The sequence below is a fragment of the Euprymna scolopes genome, chromosome 11 (assembly GCF_053919585.1).
Source record: "Euprymna scolopes isolate OS-2025 chromosome 11, ASM5391958v1, whole genome shotgun sequence".
Classification (NCBI taxonomy): domain Eukaryota; kingdom Metazoa; phylum Mollusca; class Cephalopoda; order Sepiida; family Sepiolidae; genus Euprymna; species Euprymna scolopes.
Window position 1 is genome coordinate 5,004,100 of NC_136492.1, and position 24,122 is coordinate 5,028,221.

Consider the following 24,122-nt stretch of genomic DNA (forward strand, 5'->3'; position numbering starts at 1 on the left):
ACATATACACACACACACACACACACACACACACACATATACACGGTGCTAGTTGGCCGTTGATCCAGAAAAAGGGTTCATTCGCCCTTTGGAAGGTCTTGTTTTAATCCTCCAGGAAGACTAGCCGCCCTCAATATATATATATTAGTATATTTATGCAGCATTTTTTTTTTATGCACGTTTCATTAAATAGCACAGACAACTTTTGCTTGTTTTTCTTGTAATCCTCCTTTTCTCTTTGTCAGACCATTTTCCGAACGTTTTTTTTTCGAGTGAAAAAAGAAATTTTCCATAATCGCGAACGTTTTCGACCTCCATTGGTCATCCTCAGGCGAGTAGTAAAAAAATAAAAAATGAAATTTAAAAATGAAAATAGCGAAATGAAATGAAAAGACGATTAAAAGATGATTAAAAAGACGATTAAAATCGCTTAAATTCATTAAAATACTCAAAAGCACTTGAGCGTGCCCTCCGTTTCGTTTTGAGTCTGGTTAATTGTTGGTTTATTAATGTGAATTAACAGTGCCTCAAAGATCTGGAGGCGCACCTCGCAATATGAGACAGTTAAAATGGCCGTGTTATTTATTAATATGTCTCTAAACTCATTTTTAGGGGTGTGGTGTGCTATGAGGTGCTGATAGATTGAACTATTCGGGGAAAACATTCTCTATCTATATAAGAACCAACTTCGTCCAAGGATCGAGTACTGCTGCCACATCTTGGCAGGAGCTGCTAGAAAGGACTTGTCCTGCCTTGATAGAGTTCAAAATAGACTTCATAGCGTCGTAGGAAATGTCCTTTTCTCTTCCCTGCAACCTTTATCTCACAGAAGAGATGTTGCGAGTTTGTCTCTGCTTTATCGTTATTTTCATGGCAAGTGCTCGACTGACCTTCAATCTATGGTCTCCCCTCGCCAAACTTTCACAAGAAACACTCGTCTAGCTGAAAACACTATCAATAATTCCACCCACTCTTTATCTGTGCCTAAACCTAAACGTAGATTCCATGAACAAAGCTTCTTTTTTAGAACTGCACGCCTGTGGATTTGTCTTCCGTTTTCCTGCTTTCCAGCTGACTACAATATGGTTGTCTTCAAGTCCAACGTAAACAAGTTCTTGATGAACCGTTCCACTTAAGTTAAAAAATTTACCAAATTTCCATTACTAACGATTACTATATTGTCCAATTGACTACTGCACACTCTTAACCTTTATCCTCAAGTGGTCTCTGGGCCTTGATAAGTGGTGATGCCGATGTAAAAAAAAATGGTATAATAAAATTAAAACTTTTATTCCTCATTTTTCATTTTAATTTTACGGTATAATATACGAGAGGTGTGCAATAAGTAAAGCTCCTGACCCACTTCCCATGGCAGTAGAGCAACGAAACTTGGCACAGTTATTAGCATTTCTGTACATAGGAACCACTCAGAGTTATGCATTTCTCTTATCGTTTGATGAAGATCTGGAGACCGTTTTTGTAGAACACCCCAGGTTGGTCCTCCAACCACGACGTGACTTCAGAAATCAAGGCTGCATCATCTGGGAAACGCTGCCCTTTCAAAGACAACTTCATGGCTGGGAAGAGGTGAAAGTCAGAGGGTGCAAGGTCAGGAGAGTAGAGAGGATGGGGAAGGATTTCATAACCACATGCCCGTGCTTCTGATCTGGCGACATGCATGTTGTGGACCGGAGTGTTGTCCTGCAGGAGGAGGGTATCTTTGCTGATCTTGCCCCACCTCTTGATTTTGATATCTTCCCTCAATTTCCTCAAAAGTGAAGCATAATAGGTTCCTGTAATTGTGGTACCCTTTGCCAGGAAATCTGTCATCACTACTCCGTCCTGATCCCAGAAGACTGTGAGCATGACCTTGCCAGCGGAGGGCTGCATCCTTGCCTTCTTTGGAGGTGGTGAGTCCAAGTGCTTCCACTGTATTGACTGGGCTTTGGTCTCTGAATCATAGTGATGGACCCAGATTTCATCCTGTGTAATTAGTCTTTTGAAAAACTTTGACTTATCTTCTTGACACATCTCCAAATTCATCCTCAAGCACGCAACGCGTTCTTGCTTCTGGAATGGTGTGAGCAACCTGGAAATGCATCTAGCAGACCCTTATGCATATGTAAATGGTCATGAATGATAGTTTCCACAGATCCTGTACTAATCTTGACATCTTGGGCTATTTGGTGAATAGTAATGTGCCGATCTTCCAAAATGGCAGTCTCAAGTTGACGGACAGATGCCTCATGAATGGCAAAAGGTCTGGGAGCTGTTTCCACAGACTTCCTGCCATGTTTAATTCACGATGCCAGCGTTTTACAAGGTCATATGATGGGGCATTATCACCATAAGTTTCTTTCATTTCATCAAAAGTCTCCTGTGGTGTGCGTCCTTTCAAATACAAAAACCGGATCACTGCTCGACATTCAACAGGTTCCATTTCACACCTGACTCAGTTCAAACACCTGTAAAACAGAAACCACAATTAGTCAGAGCTGTAATCTGCCACATAACCCGTAGAGATAAAAATCATTGCACATGCAAAATTTCAGCTAGATCTGAAAGTGGGTCAGGGGCATTACTTATTGCAAGCTCCTTGTGTATATATATATATATATATATATATATATATATATATATATATATATATATATTTTGCTATATTAATTAAATACCTACAGACACTAGTGTTTCATCCTTTCAGGATTCTTCAATTCAGGGTGTCACGATTAACACCAGCCAAACGATTCGAACCCTGCACCACGAGACATCTCTGGCTCGATTAGCGGAGACCATATCCATTCGGCTACCATTAACCACGTGAAATAGCGTTGAATTTAAACATTTTAACTTTTTAAATGTTCATTTACGTCAGTCAGTGAGTGATCTAATCGTTATACGATGATCTATGTATAAGAGCTAAATTGACCGACTTTAATTCAACTGAAAGTGCTCAACGATAAGAAATGAATTTCTTAAGGGGGCTGTCATAATTATTTTTTTTGCTATGATAATTAAATACCTACAGACACTAGTGTTTCATCCTTTCGGGATTCTTCAGTGCAGGGTGTCACGATTAACACCAGCCGAACGATTTGAACCCGCACCACGAAACATATATATATATATATATATATATATATATATATATATATATATATATATATATATACAAATCAAGCTGTTTATCAGAAAAGTTTACTAGACAAAAGCAAATATAAACTTCAATCTAATATAAATATAAATATTTGTATATTAATCGCAACCAAATAAAAAAGCTCAATACAACGACAATAGGAAGTAGAGCATAAATGAAAACCGTTAATTAAAATTTATATGTAAAATTTTATTTTTCAACAGAATACCTCAAACAAAGATAATTAATCCTTATTCCACGGAGTTTCAAAGAATGATAAATTCTTCTCATCATCGGAAAGAAATATGTTAGCAAATTTATGCACATAGCAAAGCTAAAAATTTGCTGGTTTTAGCATTGTATGAAACTGCATTGTATGACGGTGGTTATAAAATGAAAAAAAAAAAAAAATATTTGTAAAATGTTTATAAAAATGAATAAAAATGAAAAACAAACCGGAAATGGTAATTTCAGAGTGAATTAAAGTCTTTTGGCATAATCAAGAAACGAATCAAAATTCACATCAAACGCTATCCTTACATGCGGTTACAGTAAATGTTTTTCACTTTGATTAAATAATTTCTGATGAGTTAGGATTAGGGTTCATGTCGTACACATATATAGTAAAGTAAATAAAGCATCTTAGTATTGCATGCTTTCATCAAAGATCTGATTGAAAACAGCCTGTGGTGTTCCCTGGAAGCTGAGTGACAACAAGTCTCCCCAGATTTCCAGTACTCTCCACCTCTTTTAATAACATTTGCAAATAAATTTGCATTATCGCAACAGCTGCTTGCCATTGATTTCTTGTTGGCAGTGGCCAGTGATCTTCACTGGAAATTATTATTATTATTATTATTATTATTATTATTATTATTATTATTTAAAATCGAAAAAAGAGAAAAACGATATTATTTCTTTGTTTGCTTATTGTTGTTGTCTTAGAAATTATTTAGAGTGATCTCCCTTACATCATATCAAAGTTATTTCCCTTGACTTATACTAACTAATAGAGAATGCACTTCCCTCTCTCATCGGTGACTATAAACGTCTCATTTTGATGAATAAATGCATGTAGTAGAACGATAAAATTATCGCCATAGAAAAGATGGCATGATTCCATTTCCATTTGATGAAAACCAGTTTTCTTTTTCCTTTTTTTTTGTTGTTGTCGATCAACTACTAGTTTGTACAAATCCCAGAAGTAATAGGTGTCTTTTATCATGTTTGAAAGTGACACAATATTCAACGAGCAAGATCAGAGATGCACGACTGTACAACGTGTTCTCTATCAATCCAAGTTGTAACAACAGGACCATTGCCAGCACCCTCAAAATGCATTGCTGGATTGCTACGAATAACAGGGACGTGCCCAGGATGATGAAAACAAAGTTTCCGGTCACGGTTATGGTCTGTCGTGTGGTTTCAATTGAGGACCACATCATGCCACCTCACATCTTCGAAGTCAGCTTGAAAGTCAACACGAAAGTTTACCTGGATGTGCTGAAGAGTGTGGTGATCCCCTGGTGCAATCAGGTGGCCGCTGGCATCAGGACTCAGCGCCGGTCCACAAGTCTAAAGAGACCAGGGCTTGGCTTCAGAAGGAGTGCTATAACTTGGTACCCTTCTCTCACTGGTCTCCTCCTCCCTCGACCTAAATCTGCTGAACCATTTTGTTTAGTCATACATGGAGAATATCACCAACATGATCTCCCACAATACCGAAGCCAGCCTGATCGCCAGCATCTGCCAAGTATTCGATGTCAGCTCTACTACATAAGTTATCGGAATTGGTTTTTTTCAATAAAAGTTTTAGAATAAAGCTATAGCATTGTTTTCTTTTCTGAAGGGCGACAACTGTATCGTTCCACCCTGGATTGCATGACAAATGCCATGACAAATAGTATGCAAGACCTTTTGTGTTGCTTCGTTGCTAGCATCAGTGGTGGCTGCTCACTATCTGATGATTCTTCCCTTTCTGACCTTTTCTAACATCCGAGAGCGACGACTGGATGTATTCAAAATACGTAGCGTACACTGACTTCTGTAGCAACAGCGACACTTTGTAACTTACTAGTTTAAATATCAGTTATAGTCAGCTAACGTACTTCCTAATTTCCGGCGTGGCTGCTACCGGAAGCGGTGAGAAGACAAATCAGTTCCTTTGCTTTTTTTTTTTTTTTTCTGTCACGCCTATATCTCCCCTGTACTCTTTTTTATTACGCGTTTCCGATCTTTCTTTTTTTTTATTTAATAACTAGCCTGGGTGCCCGGCGTTGCCCAGGTGTTTGGAGGTGTGTGTTGAAAAAAAAAATGTTGTAGTAGGCAGGCAGGCCCGAACCCGTACCGCAAAGGAGGAAAAGAATATGAAAAAAAAAACGTGACGTCTTTGCTGTTACGCCCATCATCAAACCGGAAGTGACGAATGTTTAAATTATGGCTAGTCAATCAAAAAGAGGGGATGACTTTCGAAAATATCGGTGAAAAAAGCAACCCCTCCCTGTAGTAAAGTGCCCAGTTGAGGGTGAAGGGCTTAATGTTTTTAGCTAATTTTTCGATATTTGTCATCTGAAGGGTCGAGTTTCAAAACGATACTGATCTCGTGAAAATATGGTGCCTCTGTCGAAAGTTTTAGGCAGACATACATACAAACATACATGCATACATTTAAACAGACAGGTGAGATCTATATTATAGATTATTTAAACTGTTTGTTAATTTTATTTAATTATTTAATAACTTTCTGTTAATAAATAATTAAATAAAATTAACAGAAAGTTAACAAATAAAATTAACAAAAAGTTAATAAATAATTAAATAAAATTAACAGAAAGTTAACAAATAAAATTAACAAAAAGTTAATAAATAATTAAATAAATTAGCAAACAGTTAATAAATAAATAATTAAATAAATTTAACAGAAAGTTAATAACTAAACAAAGATAGGTAAACGGTTATTTATTCATATTCGCTCGCTTGACAGTGTATCATTTGGACTTCTGGTTGCCGAGATGTGTGGTACGTTAAAAAACGAAAAAAATAAATTATATTGTATGGAATACAGTTCTCATAAAAAAAATTTCGGTATTTTTTTAGAGTAGGTCCACCTCCACAATTTTCTTTTAAATTACACCCTTTAAATATGTCTTCGACTCTGCTAAATGCAAAAGTCGCATTGGAATTTTGCAGAAATAATTAGTTATCAAGATATAAAAAATTGTATTATGCATTGTATTCTTTGGCGGCCATCTTTTATACGCGCAGTGTCAGTCATAGATGACTAGATTTGTTTATGGTGCACGCACGTGCGTAAAAAAGATGGCCACCAAAAAACACAACTTTTTATATCTCGATAACTACTTATTTCTGCAAGATTTCAATGCGATTTTCGTATTCAGCATAGTCGAAAACCTATAAAAGTCGTCATTTAAAAGAAATTTGTGGAGGTGGACCTAATCTGAAGATTTACCAAAATTTCAAGACATTAAAAAATGAAAATATTGAAAAAAGGTTATATTGTACGTACGCGTTATGGAATGAAGTTCTCCCCCCCCCCAAAATCTCTTAATTTGATCAAGTAGTTCCTTTTTTTTAAAGCTAAAAAACAATTTGTTATGATACTGATCAAAAGGTAGCCATGTTTCGATATCTAGGAAGGAAAGTCATTATTTAACATGGGGAGGGGACGCGGTGGGCGCTTTCGACTGAATTATTTCCCCGTGGCGTGTTTTAAAAATCCAAACATGGCTACTTTCATTGAGCTATTGACAGATAGATAAGAAAGATTTTAAATTAAACCATTTCAAGCTATGAATGAATTTGCGTACGCGCAAAAGTAATAGAAATTTGTCAGCAAGTTGAAATGAACATTTTGTACTTCAACTTGCCGACTTCTGTACGGGTTATTCATCCATCCAAACAAAGATTTTACTCGTTATAAACCATCCTTTGTGTATCATTACTGTTTCCTGTTAATTTCAGTGTCATGTGACGAGTTGTTTAAGTGTTTATCGGTTAAATATTTACACACAGACAGAAACATGCATACATCTACCGTTGTATTTATATAAATTATTATTATCATTATTATTTAAATTATTATTAGATCAGCGAGGGGTATCCGGCGTTGCCCGGGTGTTTGGAGGTGTGGGGGGGGGTTGAAAAAAAAAAGTAAGTATGAGGATCGAACCCGAACCGTTGAGGCAAAGTTGTAAATTAAAGTGTGAAAAAAAAAAAGACGTGCGACGTTAACCATTGCCCCACCGCGAGATACTAACAGAAACACGTTTGAATTTATTTAATTACTTGGATTTGACAGGTGCCCATTTTAATGAGTTAATGAGGTCAAGTTTGACTGCAGGATTTTTATTTTTCCCAAGATGTTATAGGAAAAAGACTAACCCACATGCAGCGAGCAACAAATGTTGAATATTTATCTTCCCGAAATCAAGCAAATTAAATAGACAGGCGAGCTTCATTGTTAACTGTGAGATATTACGATTTATATGTGATATAAAAAGTTTTAAAAAGTTGTTAGGCCAGCGACTGCTTCTCTGAAAGAAGCCTTTTGTAGACATACAGAAAAAGCGAACACACATACATACATACATTTTCGCTTTTATATTTATAGATTTGGTTTAGTGTTCCTCGTGAATAATTATGTCACAGTTCCCACACTGACATCAAACTATGCACTTATTGTCTCGATAGACACACGACGGTCCTTATCCATGAAATTCGTTATTTGACCAATCAATTCTGGTGTTCTGACTTCCTTACTCTTCCCACACCTCTCATCATTCCTCACAGACTCCCTGCCTTCCTTGAATCTCTTATGCCTCTCAAAAACTGATGCTCGATTCATGCAAGATGGTCCAAAAGCAGTCTGAAACATTCCATACGTTTCTGTGGCATTTTTTCCCCCAAGTTTAAAACCGAATTTTATTGCATATCGTTCTTTTAAAGTGTTCTCACACGCAGATTGCATTTTTTCAAATTTACCAGCTGTGAGAATCAGGCTTTAGTAGGGTGTATTCCAATTCCTGCTGTAGCTGTTCATTTGAACCTGAAATCATAAAAATTGGTCAGTCATCTCATAAGATGTATAGCAATAACATACTGAGTTTTCAAGAGTCTAACGACAATTTGAAATGTCTCTACAGAAGAAAGTCTGGAAACTTATTGAAGGCACCTTGTAGATAGATAGAAACCAAAAGGAGAATAGTGTCGCAGTATAATATGGGGGAATGTGGTTGGGCTATTGGCGCTAGTACTGACACTAGACACAATGGCCGGGTTGAATCAGAACACGTCACTTAATTAAAAGTCAATATATGCTGATTATGCAGAGGCCGGCCAACATAGAAATGGTCTAACGAAACTTTTTGAATGATGCGTGGGAAATCTCGGCTTGACACAATCATTATCAGGCCGATGCAGACACGTATTCAAAATGTGACATTGTCAGATTTTAACTGAATTTTGATACCAAGGTTTTCAAGGCGAAATAAGTAACTTTTTTTAGAGGAGGAGGAGGAGGAGGAGGAGGAGGAATGCATCCTTGCACCTCTATAAAAAGCTTTGTCCGTTGGTCTTGCGAACATGTAAACAGATTGTGTGCAGTTTCAGTTGCAAAGGAGATCAAGAATAGGAAATAACTCTGCTATTTTCTTTTTTCTTTTTCGTTTTTTTTTTTTTGTTGTACAGAGTGGAATGATAAACGGGTCACTCTAAACAAAACAACACTACAGTTTTATTTTAAAACTTTTTTTTTTGGAAAAAATCAATTTAAGTAACTTGGTTATTTAGTAGAGCTGACATCTATTCAATGTAGCCGCCTTCAGCCTTAATCACCACCTCGATACGAGTCTGGAACTGGGAGCATGCCTTTTCCACAAACACTGGCAGGAGCTCGGCAAATACTCGGCGAATGACGGCGATCACGCTGGCTTTAGTGTTGTGGGAGGTCATGTTGGTGATGTTCTCGATATATGACCAAAGTAGTCCAGCGGGTTCAGGTCGAGGGAGGAAAGGGCGCCACTGAGAAAAGGGTACAAAGTTGTAGCATTCCTTCTGAAGCCAAGCCTGGGTCTTTTTGAACTTGTGGGCCAGCGCCAAGTCCTGCTGCCACACCCAGGATCTGCCAGCGGCCACCTGATTGCACCAGAGGATCACCACACCCTTTAGCACATCCAGGTACATTTTGGTATTGACTTTCAAGCCAACTTCGAAGATGTGAGGTGGCATGATGTGGCCTTCACTTGAAACCACACCAAAGACCATAACCGTGGCTGGAAACTTTGTTTTCATCATCCTGGGCATGTCCCTTATTATTTGTGGCAATGCAGTAATGCATTTTGAGGGTGCTGGCAATGGTCCTGTTGTCATAACTTTAATCAGCAGAGAGCATGAGTTGTACAACGTCACATCTCCTATCTCATTGTTGAACATTGTGTCACTATCAGACATGATAGAAGGCTCCTATCGCTCTTGGGAATTCTACACAACTGGCCAACTAGTAGGTGATCTGCAAAAAAAAAAAAAAAACTGGTTTTCATCAAACGGAAATGGAATCATGTTATCTTTTCTATAGCGACAATTGTATCGTTTCACCCTGTACAACATTTATCTCCTTGTTGTTACAGCCGTTACGTCATCCACATGATCTACAACGTTTCCTCCCCCCCTCCCGTCTCTCCCGAGATCTTTGTAATTTTCTTTTTTTTATAGTTCTTCCCCCCCCTCTCCTAATGATGACGTCATTTCTCATACATTTACATACGCACATTCACGCTGTTACACATGCCCTGCACCTCATTTCGGGCGCTATTAATTTACTTTTCTTGATTAAAGTTTATGACTAGCTCCAGCGTCTGTAATAATTTATCTAAATTTGTTAAATTCATTGCTTGTTTATTCCATTCTTATGCCTGATAAACATTAAAAACTAATTTTTTTTTTTCTTCCAATTTATTAAAAGTCGTCTGCTTTGCTTTTTATTGGCTAAGCGCGTTATATTTTTATTATCATTAAAATCGATGAAATCATTCATTTTTTTTCAATCAAATCAATCGATTGCCTGTTTCACATGCCTCCTTGCAAGTCCACAATACATTGTTGTCTATATTGCACTGTAGAGAACCCACTGTTAATTTTATAAAATTATTTTTTTATATATAATGGCTTGAATTAAAGTTTTGTTATCGCTTTTTGATTGGCTGATCAACTTCATCAGTGCTTAGCATATTTCAACGATTCACATCAGCTGTCGGTTGAGGCCGAGCGTACATTTACAGAAATTCGGTGTGCAAAGTGGAAAAGTACCGACTACTCTTCTTATCTAGAGTGTTATTTTCACAACGTTTCGACCGCTGTAACTTCCAGCCTTCTTCACGTGTATCTTGTCAGACTCAGAAATCTTTCTGTTAAACTTGGAAATCTACACGGAATTTCAAACAGAACCATTTATTTAATCCATGGGGGTTAGCATGCTTTCATTGCATCAGCCAGTTCGTAATTAACAATTGCATTTTTGAGAGTCGCCTGCACTGAGGATTGAACCTTCAACCTCCAGAAGAGTGCCACATACAAATGAATTTAACTAAGTACTTATGCTAATAATTTTTGCTTGTTGAACTCTCTTAAGTGTTCTCAATGTCGGTATAAGTTGATACAAGTGAATCATTTTCTTGCTCCAATAGTGGGGTCAGTAGGGTACACACGTTTTTCTGTTGCAATCTTATTATTATTACTTTACTATATAGGTCAATTAGTCCAAATATATGCCTTATCATGATACGAATGTGAGTGTGTGGGGGCATCTCAGATAAGGAAGAAGTTATAGAACAACATCGTTTTTGTAGATAGATTGGTTAACAGCAAAAAAAAAAAAAAAAAAAAAAAAACGAGAAAAATATGTGACCCATTAGGTCACCTACTAGGTCTGGATTAGAGTCTTTAAATGACAGACACCCACTAACATTTGGTCACAAAACGCTATCAATATACAGAAGTATCCGTAGTGGAATGGGGACAAAAATGGTTGGTCACATTCAATGCTGCTAAGACTAAGCTTGTTTCCTTCAATAACTACAAGAAACCTTCTCTACCACCAATAGCAATGGCCAAGAACACATTGCCTGAAAGTACTTCTTTTAAACTCCTCGGCCTAACGTTTACAGGGAATATGAACTGGAATAGATACATTGAGAGCATTGCCAAGGCTGCTGCAAGGAAGGTTGGCTCCCTCTACCGTGCTAGAAAACTACTTAAGCCTGCCAGTATCCTATACCTCTATAAGGCAACCATTCGCCCATGTATGGAGTACTGTTGCCACATCTGGGCTGGTGCATCTGCTGCTTGTCTCTCGCTCCCGGACAGGGTTCAAAAAAGAGTCGCCAACCTGATAGGTCCTGAACTGTCATCTAGGTTTCAACCTCTGTCCCATCGACGAGATGTTGCATCCCTCTGCCTGTTCTACAAATACTTTAACGGTGAATGCTCTGACGAACTGCAAACACTTGTACCTCCCCGACGTAACTACCCCCGACAAACCCGACAAGCTACTAAGTCTCATCCCTTTACAGTAAAGATCCCTAGGTGCAAGAAAGCCTTTTACTCCAATAGTTTCTTCCCCAGAACTGCGGGTCTTTGGAACTCCCTTCTGGGATTCTGCTTTCCCAACTGCAATGATATGCAGAAGTTCAAGTGTAATGTTAACAAACATCTTTCTACTCTTCTCCCCTCATAATGACCCCGCTAATTAATTCCCTAATAGTAGCCCCCTGCTTCAAAGTGGCACTGTGCCTTGTTTGGGGTGAAAATTGAATAAAAAAAAAAATAAAAAAAATGAAGAGAAGAAATTATGGCAAAATGGTCAATAATGAATGAACTAATATAAGGGAGATAAGTCATATTTAAGCTGTGATGATTTATCTCCCTTTGAATTATTTGATCCATTATTTAAGATTGCCACCACCGCAATAATCTTTCTAACCAGAATAATTTTTTTTCAAACAAAATGAAAACATATTTTTTGCCATTATAAAAATCGAGTTGAAAAGAAAGAAATAAGACAAAATGATTAGTCAAAATCAAATATCGATGTGTTAGATATAATGCTATTAAGTTACAAATTCTAAAATTTTTCAAGATAACTTATATATATATATACTAGCAGGGAAACCCGACGTTGCCCGGGATTGAATGGTGATCAAGGAATATTTCACACTCCAATATTTTTGTTATCATTGAAATCGATGAAATCATCCATTTTTCAATCAAATCAATCGATTGCCGGTTTCACATGCCTCCTCGCAGTGACTTGGTCCACAATATATTGTAGTCCACATTGCACTGTAGAGAACCTACTGTTGATTTTATAAAATTATTTTTATATATAATGGCTTGAATTAAAGTTTTAAATGCAAAAGTGAAGCATTATGGTTCAGTTGTGCTCTAAAAAGAAGTATACATTTCGAAGGCACTTCCTGTCATATCAACGAATCTACTGCTGATTTTATATGGCAGCCTTTCTGCTTATGTGGTAATAAAGCTTCTCAAATACACTGGTGATGTTAGGATGTGTAAGATGTTAACTTTGACCGAAATCGCCTCTTCCTTCTTTCATCAGAAATGTTTGATTATTGAAGACATTCCAATACAAAACCTATCTAAGAACACTGCCAGACACATCAAGTGCATTTGGGTGACATTTCATAAAAATAAGCTCAGTCGTTTTGGAGTCCATAGGGAACGCGCGCGCGCACACGCATACACACACACACACACACACACATAAAGTTCTTTTTATATAACAGCAGATATATATATTTATATATATATATATATATCTACTATTATATAAAATAGTAAAAGGTCCACGTGTGCATCTAGAATGGTAATTTCAAGGTTATGATGGTTAATTGAAGCAAAAAAAAATATTTGGTATGTTGTTTTTTTTTATTATTTAATATTTTATTTTTTATATTTTAAGCGGTCCTTCCCACTTGTCCACAAAAAAGTATCGAAATGAAATGAAAATGAAAGACGTTGAAAAAAAAAAAAACGAAAATATGGAAAGTTGTATTTTGGGCAGCGTTTTCTTTCGAACATTGATGCCTGAAATGAACGCTGCCCAAAATGAAAAATTCCATTTTTTTTTTTTTTTTCAACGTCTTTCATTTTCATGTCGATACTTTTTTGTGAACAAGAGCGGAGGACCGCTTGAAATATAAAAAATAAAATATTAAATACAAAAAAATAGCATCGTTTTCATGCTTCAAAAAACCCTAATAAACTTGAAATATATATATATATATATATATATATATATATATTTTTTTTTTTTTTTTTTTTTTTTCTCTTCCCAGATCTTTCTTATTTACATTTATGTCTCGGAAGTAGAGTGAAAAGCATATTTTATTTTTATTTTATCAATATTATTGGAATCTTTTCTTTTTTTTTCCTTGTACACATTTTTGTGAATTATTCCATGGATCTCTGCCTTTGGATTATTATGGACCATCTTCTTCCAATTACAGGATTTCCTTGGATTTTACTTATACAAATGGAAATTCTTTTAACTTTCTTGAAGTTTTACATTTGGATTTTACCGTCACTGGATTATTTATCTTCCACCAGACTATCCATTAATGTGTAATCACCTTTTTCTTCGCCATATTCCCTCTGCTTAACTTATTTTGTTTTCAAGTAAGATCTTTGACTTACTTGTTGTTTCATCAAATACTTCTGCATGCAAAATCCGATCTCGCATTTTGTTAATTCCTACCCTCTGATGAGAAGGAAAGTATTTCTTCGAAACTCTGCGGATTAAGGACTATCCATTTATCTAGTGTTTCCTTTTCAGATTAAATATGTTTTTAACTCATTTCAAAGTGTTTTTTAACATATTTTTTTTTATTAACTGTTTGCTCATATATATATATATATATATATATATATATATATTTCCCCAAAACCTCTGGCCTTAATGGAAGGGAGACTAAAACTTGCTATGGTTTCAAATGATCAGAAATAACAGCTTGATTCCAAATATTTCTCATATGTTATATATCCCCTCTTTTGGAAATAGGATACCATTATGAATATCTCCAGTATCAAATAATCCTTAAACACTGTGATGTATAAAAGAGGGGGAGATATAACATATGAGAAATATTTCGTATCAAGTCACCCCTTGCTGATCATTTGAAACCATAACAGCAAGTTTTAGTCTCCCCTCCAGCAAGGCCAGAGGTTTTGGGGAAACATCAGATATTTTGTAATTTATATGCAAAACTAGGAAAACAAATGACTATGATTGAAACAATTTATGGCTGTAAAAATATGCCAAAAATAGGCACTGGATTATGGATGATCCCCTTGAGGGCAAATGGCACATAGCCCACTACATAATTCAGGTCATTACCTTTCCAACGAGCCTTCATTTGTTAATAGTTGCTGAGATTTGGAACTTGTAAAATTGCCAAAAAAAGAAGTATATATGTATATATATATATATGTATATATATATATATATATATATATATATATATATATATATGTATATATATATATATATATATATATATATATGTATATATATATATGTATATATATATATATGTATATATATATATGTATATATATATATGTATATATATATATATATGTATATATATATATATATATATATATATGTATATATATATATATATGTATATATATATATATATACACACACACACACACACATATATATACACATACATATAGATAGATATATACTGGTAGGCAAATTGAATATTGAAATGTTCATATCTTTGGTTCAATGGGACGAAACTACATGAAAATTTGCAGGCTTTTTGAAGATTATGATACTATTCTATGGTTAAAATTTTATGACAATTAGTAAAAAAAAGAACCTATATTTTCAAACCAATAAAATATGCCCAAATTTGCCAACATTTGAATATTTAGTGTCCTGCAAGCCAGCTTCGGTCTTACTTGATAGCAAAAAGTGAAGCAGTGAGATAGTCTGGTGAAAGGTAAAGTACCTTTCACCAGACTATCCATTCACGTGAAATCACCTTTTTCTTCACCATATTCCCTCTGCTTCACTTTCTTGTTATCAAGTAAGATCTTTGACTTACTTGCAGTTTCATCAAATACTTTTGTATGCAAAATCCGATCCCGCATTTTGCTAATTCCTACCCTCTGATGAGAAGGAAAGTATTTATTCGAAACTCCGTGGATTAAGGACTATCCACTTATCAAGTGTTTCCTTTTCAGATTAAATATGTTTTTAACTCTTTTTCAAAGTGTTTTTTAACATGTTTTATTAAATATTTGCTCTTATTATAAGCTCTATCTCCTATTTGGTTTTATCGAGCTTTTACATCTGGTTGAGATTACTTTATAAATATTAATTCTTTAATATTTATAATATACTTTAGTTTTACCATCTTGGTAAATTTAACTGTAATTTTTATTTTATATAAATATGTATATATATATATATATATATATATACACACACACACAAGGTACCTTTAATAAGTTTCCAAACTGTTTTCTTATGGGCATTTTTATTGATAGTACACACATGAAACTTTAATCCCCTTCGAAGTAATATCCTTCGGCTGCAGTGCTCTTGTTGTACAGTTAAAACAATTTCTGGAAGGCGCCATGGAAGTCGTTTTGTGTGAGCGTGTCAATGACTCTTGTCACAGCATCTTTCATGCCCTCAATTGTTTCATAACGACAGCCTGTAAGATTTTCCTTGAGCTTAGGGAATAACCAAAAGTCACAGGGAGCAAGGCCTGGAGTATAGCAGGATGAGGAACTGGTTTGATGAACATCTTAGTCAAATCCTCTTTGTTATTGACTGTTGCATTCATATAAATCTTCCATATCTTCAGTCCTCGCAAATAATTGTGTGTACAGTTCCCACACTGACATCAAACTGTGCACGCATTGTCTCTATAGACACACAACGGTCCTTATTTATGAAATTCTTTATTTGGCCAATCAATTCTGGTGTTCTGACTGTCTTACACCTCCCACACTTCTCATCATCCTTCACAGACTCCCTTACCTTCTTGGAATCTTTTATGCCACTCAAAAACTGATGCTCGATTCATGCAAGATGGGTTCAAGCAGTCTGGGGTATTTCATACGTTTCTGCGGCATTTTTCCAAGTTTAAAACAGAATTTTATTGCATATCGTCCTTCTAAAGTATCTTCACGTCCAGACTGCATTTTGAAATTCACCAGTTGTGACAATCAGTCTTTAGTAGACTGTATTCCAATTCCTGCTGTAGCGGTTCATTTGAACCTAAAATGATTAAAATTGGTCAGTCATCTCATAAGCACTAACATACTGAATTTTCAAGAGTCTACAACAGTTTTTAATGCTTGTACAAAAAAAGTCTGGAAAGTTTTGTAAAGCACCTGGCATAAGATATTGACAGAGGAAATAAGTTTTCTAGCTCAGTAGAGTAATCCTGTGTTCTTTGCAGCCCAGGTGATTTTTTTTTTTTTTTTTACACAGTGATCACCACTTATCAAGGCCCGGAAGCCACTCAGGGTTATTGCAAGTACATTACGTTAGTGTGGAGATTTGATGAAGTGTTTACTTAAAGGGGCGGTTCATTAGGAATTTGTTAACGTTGAACTTGAACACATCCAAGTTGTAGTCAGGTGGGAAGCAAGCAGACGGAACAGAGTTCCACAGGCATGCAGTTCTAAGAAAGAAGCTTTGTTCATGGAATCCGTGTTTTGATTTTGGCACGGATATAGAGTGGGGGAAATTTTTCACAGCGGATTCAGCTAGACGGGTGTTTTTCGTGAAAGATTGGAGAGGGGGGGGGCAGAGATTGGAGTTCAGACGAGCACCTGCCATGGAAATAACGATAAAACAAGTATAGGCTCGCAACGTCTCTTCTGTGGGAGAGAGGTTGCAAGGTAGAGAAAAGGGCATCCCCCACTAAGCCACAAAGTCTATTTTGTACTCTGTCAAGGCAGGATAGGCTGTTTTTAGCAGCTCCTGCCCAGATACGGCAACAGTATTCCATCCTTGGACGTACTTGGCTTTTATTTTGCGCATTTATTTGCTGCAATCTAACTTTGCAATGTTACTTTTTTTAAAAAACTTTTTTCACACCAGACAAAGCATATTGAACATGAGGAGGTACATTTAAACTTCAGCAGGTTAGTACAGTTAAGAAAGCAGGAAACAGGAATATAATTCCAAAGTCTAACTTTAACAGTTCCAGGAAGGAAATTATCAAAATAGAAGGCTTTCCAGCATATAGGAACTTCAGCAGTGAAGGGGTGGGATTTTGCTGCTTGTCTGGTTAGAAGTATGTACGTCGTGGGAGCACCACTGCTAAGAGTTCATCAGAATGCATTCCATTAAAGTACTTATGAAACAGGTACAGGAATGAGACATTGCGGCAATGGGACATGGGTTGGAGCTTGGATAATACTGCAGGACCTACAAGATTTGAAACAAAACTCCATGCATGGCCGAGTGGTGGCTTTGTAGAGATATATAGGATACTGGCAGATGAAATAAGTTTTCTAGTCGGGTAGAGAGATCTTAAGGAAGTCAGAACACCAAAGTTGATTAGCCAAATAAAGAATTTCATGGATAAGGACCGTCATGTGCACAGTTTGATGTCAGTGTGGGAACTGTACACACAATTATTTGCGAGGAACTGAAGATGCGGAAGATTTGTGCAAATGCAACAGTCAATAACTCCATCCTTGTCACACAGGATTTGACGAAGATGGGCATCAAAACAGTTTCTCACCCTCCCTATACTCCAGACCTTGCTCCCTGTGACTTTTGGTTATTCCCTAAGCTCAAGGAAACCTTAGCGGCTGTCGTTATGATACAATTGAGGACATGAAAGAGGTTGTGGCAAGGGTCATTTACATGCGCACACAAAAGGACCTCCATGAGGTTTTCCAGAAGTTGTTGGACGGTACAGCAAGTGCATTGCAGCCAAAGGAGATTACTTCAAAGAGGACTAGAGTTTCATGTGTGTACTTTTAATACAATGCCCATACGAAAAAAGTCTGGAAACTTATTGAGGGCACCCTGTATCTCTGCAAAGCCGCCATTTACCCATGTGCTGAGTTTTTTTTGTCACATCTGGGCTGGGGTATCAACTCTGACGCTTAGTGTTTCTAATCTAATACAGGGTGACCCAAAAAAAACAGGCCCCAACTCTAATTAGACCTCGTTTCTTAGTGTTTTGTCCGAATGAAATGAAACTTTGGTCATAACTAGTTTATTATATTCAAAACATCACATCAACACACTAGGGTCTTTGGCCTTTTTTTCTCCGTTCTACAGCATATGTTCTAGATGGCCTCCAATTAGCTTTTGTTTTATTTTTTTGGGGGGGGAGGAGGGTCGCTCTGTATGTCCCACACTGTCTGTCAAGCTTCACCCTTTGTCCAATCGATACTTATATTAAAAGTACTTCAATCAATTGATGAACTTGCTATTGAGGTCACCAGATGTTGGAGGGCTTTCTACTCTAATAGTCTTCCCTTGTACTGTTAGTCTCAGGAATTTCCTACCTGATCCCAAGAGGCATAAAAAAATCTACTAACGAAAGACAAGTCATAATTCCGTGTTCCCGACTAAATGTCTGAAACTACATGAGATACACATAGAATTCAATATGATTCAGTGTGACACTGACCTGGTTATAGTTAAACCAAAAGATGTAATATTCATTCCTTTGAGAGGGGGGAGGGGGGGGGTCTCACTAAAGGTCAAATTAGTATGTAGCAAAGGGGAGGGGGATTTTATTTTTATTATTACTAGCAGTTGTTTAAAAAAAAAAACCCAACAAAACCTAGATCAATCTGTCGATCAGCTTTCTTTTTATATCCATTATATTGAACAGTTCTCAGAGAGAGTGATGGGTGGGAAACAATGAGATAGAAAGACAGACAGAGCGAGAAAAACAGATAGATAGGCAGTAAGAGAGAGAGGGGGAGGCAGAGAGTGAGGGGAGAGAAACAGCCAAAAAGACAGAGCTAGGGAGACAGAGAGAGGGAGAGAGGGGGTGAGAGGAAAGAGACAGATAGACAGAGCAAGAGAGAGAGGAGAGAGAGAGAGAGAGAGAGAGAGAGAGAGAGAATGTTACACTTTTTGAGTGAAATTGACTTTTAATGGTCCCGTAAGCTATAAATCAATGGACGTTTAATGTGTCCCATAATATTCACATCAAATATCAGTTTTACATGGTTTTTAAATTTTCATTTCTTACTTATTTTTCGTATTGCCACTCGGACTTAGGGTTAGTTGTAAGGTTAAGTAACGACATGCGCTTTTATGACTTTTAAGTTAAAATTCAAATAAAGTTTTATTTTTGTTTGAATCGCTTTCAAAATCTGATTAAAGCCTGCCATGTCGATGAACAATTGATAATCCAGATGAAACTTTAGTATCAAAATGTTTATGTTAAAAATCACTGAAAAACACATGCTCTTCTTTAAACCTACTATTAACCCTAAGTTCGAATGGTAATACAAAAAAAATGGATCTCAAATCTGCTACTGTTTCTGTGAACGTTTGTGCTTTTTATGTAACCAGCTTGTTTGTGTGCGGCCATTTTGTTTGTGTGCGGCCATTTTGTTTGTGTGCAGCCATTTTGTTTGTGTGCTGCCATTTTGTTTGTGTGCGGCCATTTTGTTTGTGTGCGGCCATTATGTTTGTGTGCAGCCATTTTGTTTGTGTGCAGCCATTTTGTTTGTGTGCGGCCATTTTGTTTGTGTGCGGCCATTTTGTTTGTGTGCGGCCATTATGTTTGTGTGCAGCCATTTTGTTTGTGTGCAGCCATTTTGTTTGTGTGCGGCCATTTTGTTATTGTGGTTTGTTGCAAACTATCAGGGTTACCAGGGTTAGAGTGTGGGATAAAATCATATGCAGAATCATATTAAGGGGAGTTTACTCTAACAACAACCTTGATATTGCCAGTTAGATATTTTACACACTGACTTATTCAGATATATTTTATTGCTTTTAACCTAAATTTCGTTGTGCAAGATGTTAGTAAAATGTTGTTATATTCTTTAAATTGTAGCTAGAGACGCAGAGCTACTTCCATTATATTCACATACACATTGTAAATTGTGAATGCAAGTATATTTAACATACACTTTCTAATATGTTTTGTTTTTAGGGATAGAAATACACACACGCAGAAAGAAAGAGAGAGAGAGAAACAGAAAGGGATGAGGGAGAGGTGTTGTTCTTTGTTATATATATGTGTGTGTGTGTGTGTGTGTGTGTGTGTGTGTGTGTGTGTGTGTGTGTGTGTGTGTGTGTGTGTGTGTAATTTTTTAAAACAAAACAAGGCCGATGGCCATTAGTCACGTGCTCTCCTGTAATGAATGAATGTGTGAATGTAGGATTGACATGAAATTCTTAAAGATAAACTAAAATGACCGAAAAATGGGCTGAAATGACTTAAATAAATAAAAAGTAAATGGCTTAGAATGACTTTAATGAACTTAAGGATGAATTGAATTACCTTAAGAATGACTTGAATGGCTTTGAGACTGACTGGTTGTAAAGTGGGTGATCATTTTACATTAAATTAATACAGAAAAGTAGTGATCCCCTACTTTATATTACAATAAGTACAGCATATAGTAAGAAGAGATACTACACTTTGATCTTGGCTAGAAGGCCAAGAAAAGGGGGGGTATTTATTTGCTCCCCCACCGAGCAAATTAGGCACAAGGCCGATTTTTTATGTGAGGTGTGAAGGGGATATAGGGACCAACTCCCCGGGGAATAGGGAAGCTGGATAGTGACAATTTGTATGAAGGGTTGCCCCTACATTGACCAAGGTCTTACATGTGGGGTTTCCCCCACATATGGTCTTTGCTTGCAGAATCTGTCGGAACAGATACTACACTTTGAGATATTAAATTTTTTATTCACAGGAAGAAAAATACAACTGGGAAAATGAACAAAAAAACTTAGGCACAAGACCAACTAAAAAAAAAAGGGGGGGGGATGGTGAGGTTGGTTGCTCCATCTAGTCTCTGTTGTAAATCTTAAATGATTTCTATCTCGGCCAGCATTTTTTATCATGGTTACCCCTTTAAATTTGTATTTATGTGTGTGTGGTGGGAGGGGGAGGGTGTTCCTACTTAAACCCGATTTTTAAAAAATTTTTTATTTATATAAAAAAATACAAAAAAGATAACAATATTAATAAAATTTCATTTGTGCCGAGGGACTTGGAACACCCCCCCCCCCGGTTAGTAAGGCCCTCCCAACCTGAAATGCGAGACTACCCGTTTCACTCTGGTTTGTAAAGGAACCAGGTTTTCCCAGGCAGCTTCTAAATGGAGGGGAGAGGGGTTGTGTCCTAAATAGGGGAGAAAAGAAAAAATTGGCGGTGAGGGCAGGGGTGTGTGTTAGTGTTTGATTTGATTTCCTCCAAGCTGGGTTGAGTTTGGGGGCGAAGGGGGGCAAAAGAAAAGAAAAATTGTTGTTTTTGGAGGTTGAGGTCTTGGAGGCTTTCTAATAAGGGAAAGAAGATTTATTCGGCTGGCTGAGAGGCTGAAGGAAGTAGAATTAGAAAGGGGCAGGGGCCCAACAGAAACCCCAGAACCATGCGCTCCACACCTAGGCGGGGAACATGTATTCAAATTTGGACACACACACACTTGCTAACTGTATCCATCTTCTTTCAAAAGCCACGTGATGCAGCCTTCTTCTGTCGCATCTGATCTTTACTCGTAATTGGTGTTTAAAGAAAGCGATCAGATCCTGATCAGAAAAAGGCAGCACCCCCCCCCCGCCCATCTTGCAGTCTAGACGATCAAATCACCATTCTCACCACAGCCAGAATTGTTATGCAGACCATTTGTCTCTCCCAGTCCCACGGCGGCCTCACATTGTCCACTACGTTGGATACAGTAATCAGGCGAGGATGCTCAGGGTCGATGCGAGCCGTCACCTCGCCAACATACGACCAGTACTGGCGGAGTTCGCGGCAATCGAAAAATACGTAATCAGTTGTTTCTGCGGCCATCGTCGTCCTGCAACGGGGACAGGCCAGCGACTACAAGAAACCAGAACTGCATTGTATATTGTTGAGGGGAAGTCAAATGTCATGGTTCAATCGGGCTTTAAACAGAAACATTCAAACACGCCCCTGTCATATCAAAGAAGCTACTGTTGATTTTATATGTCGGTTCTTTCTGCTTGTGTGGTAATAAAACTTGCAATGTTAGGCTGTGTAAAGTGTTAACATTGGTCAAAATCTCCTGTTCCTTCTTTCATCGAATTATTTCGATTATCAATTATCGATACTTATCAAAGACATTCTGATTTAAAAAAAAAAAAACTTGTCTAAGAACACTGCCAGGCACATAAAATACCTCTGTGTGAAATTTCATAAAAATCAGTTCAGCGAAAATATTTTACCTATGTCACATCCTTGCAAAATATTGAACGATTATTGAATTATACAGGGTGACCCCAAGAAAAACTGAGGGCATTCAATTGTTTTTCTGAGCATTTTACAGTCAACGGAGAAAAAAAAAGGCCAAAGACCCTAGTGTTTTGATGTGATGTTTTGAATATAACAAACTAGTTATGACCAAAGTCTCATTTCATTCGGACAAAACACTAAGAAACGGGGCCTTATTAGAGTTGGGGCCCGTTCTTTTTTTGCGTCACTCTGTATAAACCCAGTAAAATTCGGAATACTACAAATAAGACTATATATATATTATATATATATAATTATTTTTTTACTATAATAATTAAATACCTACAGACACTAGTGTTTCCATCCTTTCGGGAATCTTCAGTGCAGAGTGTCACGATTAACACCAGTCGACAGATTCGAACTCGGCAACACGAGCCATCTCTGGCTCGATTAGCAAAGACCGTATCCATTCGGCTACCATTAACCGCGAGAAATAACGTTGAATTTAAACATTTTTATTTTAAATGTTCTTTACGTCAGTCACAGTGATCTAATCGTTATACGATGATCTATGCATAAGTTCTAAATTGACCGACTTAATTCAACTGAAAGTGCTCAACGATAAGAAACGAGTTTCTTAAAGGAGTTGTCGTAATTATTTTTTTACTATAATAATTAAATGCCTACAGACACTAGTGTTTCATCCTTTTGGTAATCTTCAGTGCATATATATATATATATATATATATATATATATATATATATATAAGAAAAAAATCGACAATACAAAAATATATACTAGTATATACAGATTTAATCATTAATTTAATAAGGGAATTACCTCAATAGAAGTAAGGAATATAAATACTCTTCATACCTAGGTATTTCGAAGCCTAATGCTTCTTATCACTAAACGTCGCATTTTTTATTTGTTACATAGCAACCCATCTCCTCCTCTGATGAAAAGCATTGGGCTTCGAAATACCTAGGTATAAAGAGTATTTTATACCTTACTCCTATTGATGTAATTTCCTTATTAACTTGATGATTAAATCTATATGCACTAGTATATATTTTTGTATTGTTGATCTTTCTTTATATATATATATATATATATATATATATATATATATATACAGGGTGACCCAAAAAAACAAAAGAGGCCATCTAGAACATATGCTGTAGAATGGAGAAAAAAAAAGAGAAAGGGGCCAAAGACCCTAGTGTTTTGATGTAATATTTTGAATATAATAAACTAGTTATGACCAAAGTTTCATTTCATTTGGACAAAACAGTAAGAAGAGGGGCCTAATTATAGCTGGGGCCCGTGTTTTATGGGTCACGCTGTACATATATATATATATCAAACTATTTAAAGCAATTAATGTGAAATCGTTAGCATTACAAGTCTGATCTCGTAAATTTGAATTATTGTGAAGTTTTCTGTCCTTATTAATTTATTTATTGCGGACTATTATCCTCATATTTCTTAGATGTTGTTTCATGAC

The 24,122-nt window shown here is 36.6% G+C and overlaps 1 protein-coding gene across 5 annotated transcripts in view; it reads left to right on the forward strand.

Annotated features, from left to right (window-relative positions):
- Positions 1-24,122, forward strand: part of LOC145287750 (monocarboxylate transporter 12-like) — a 474,029-nt gene that overhangs the window by 278,561 nt on the left and 171,346 nt on the right. The window lies entirely within an intron of this gene.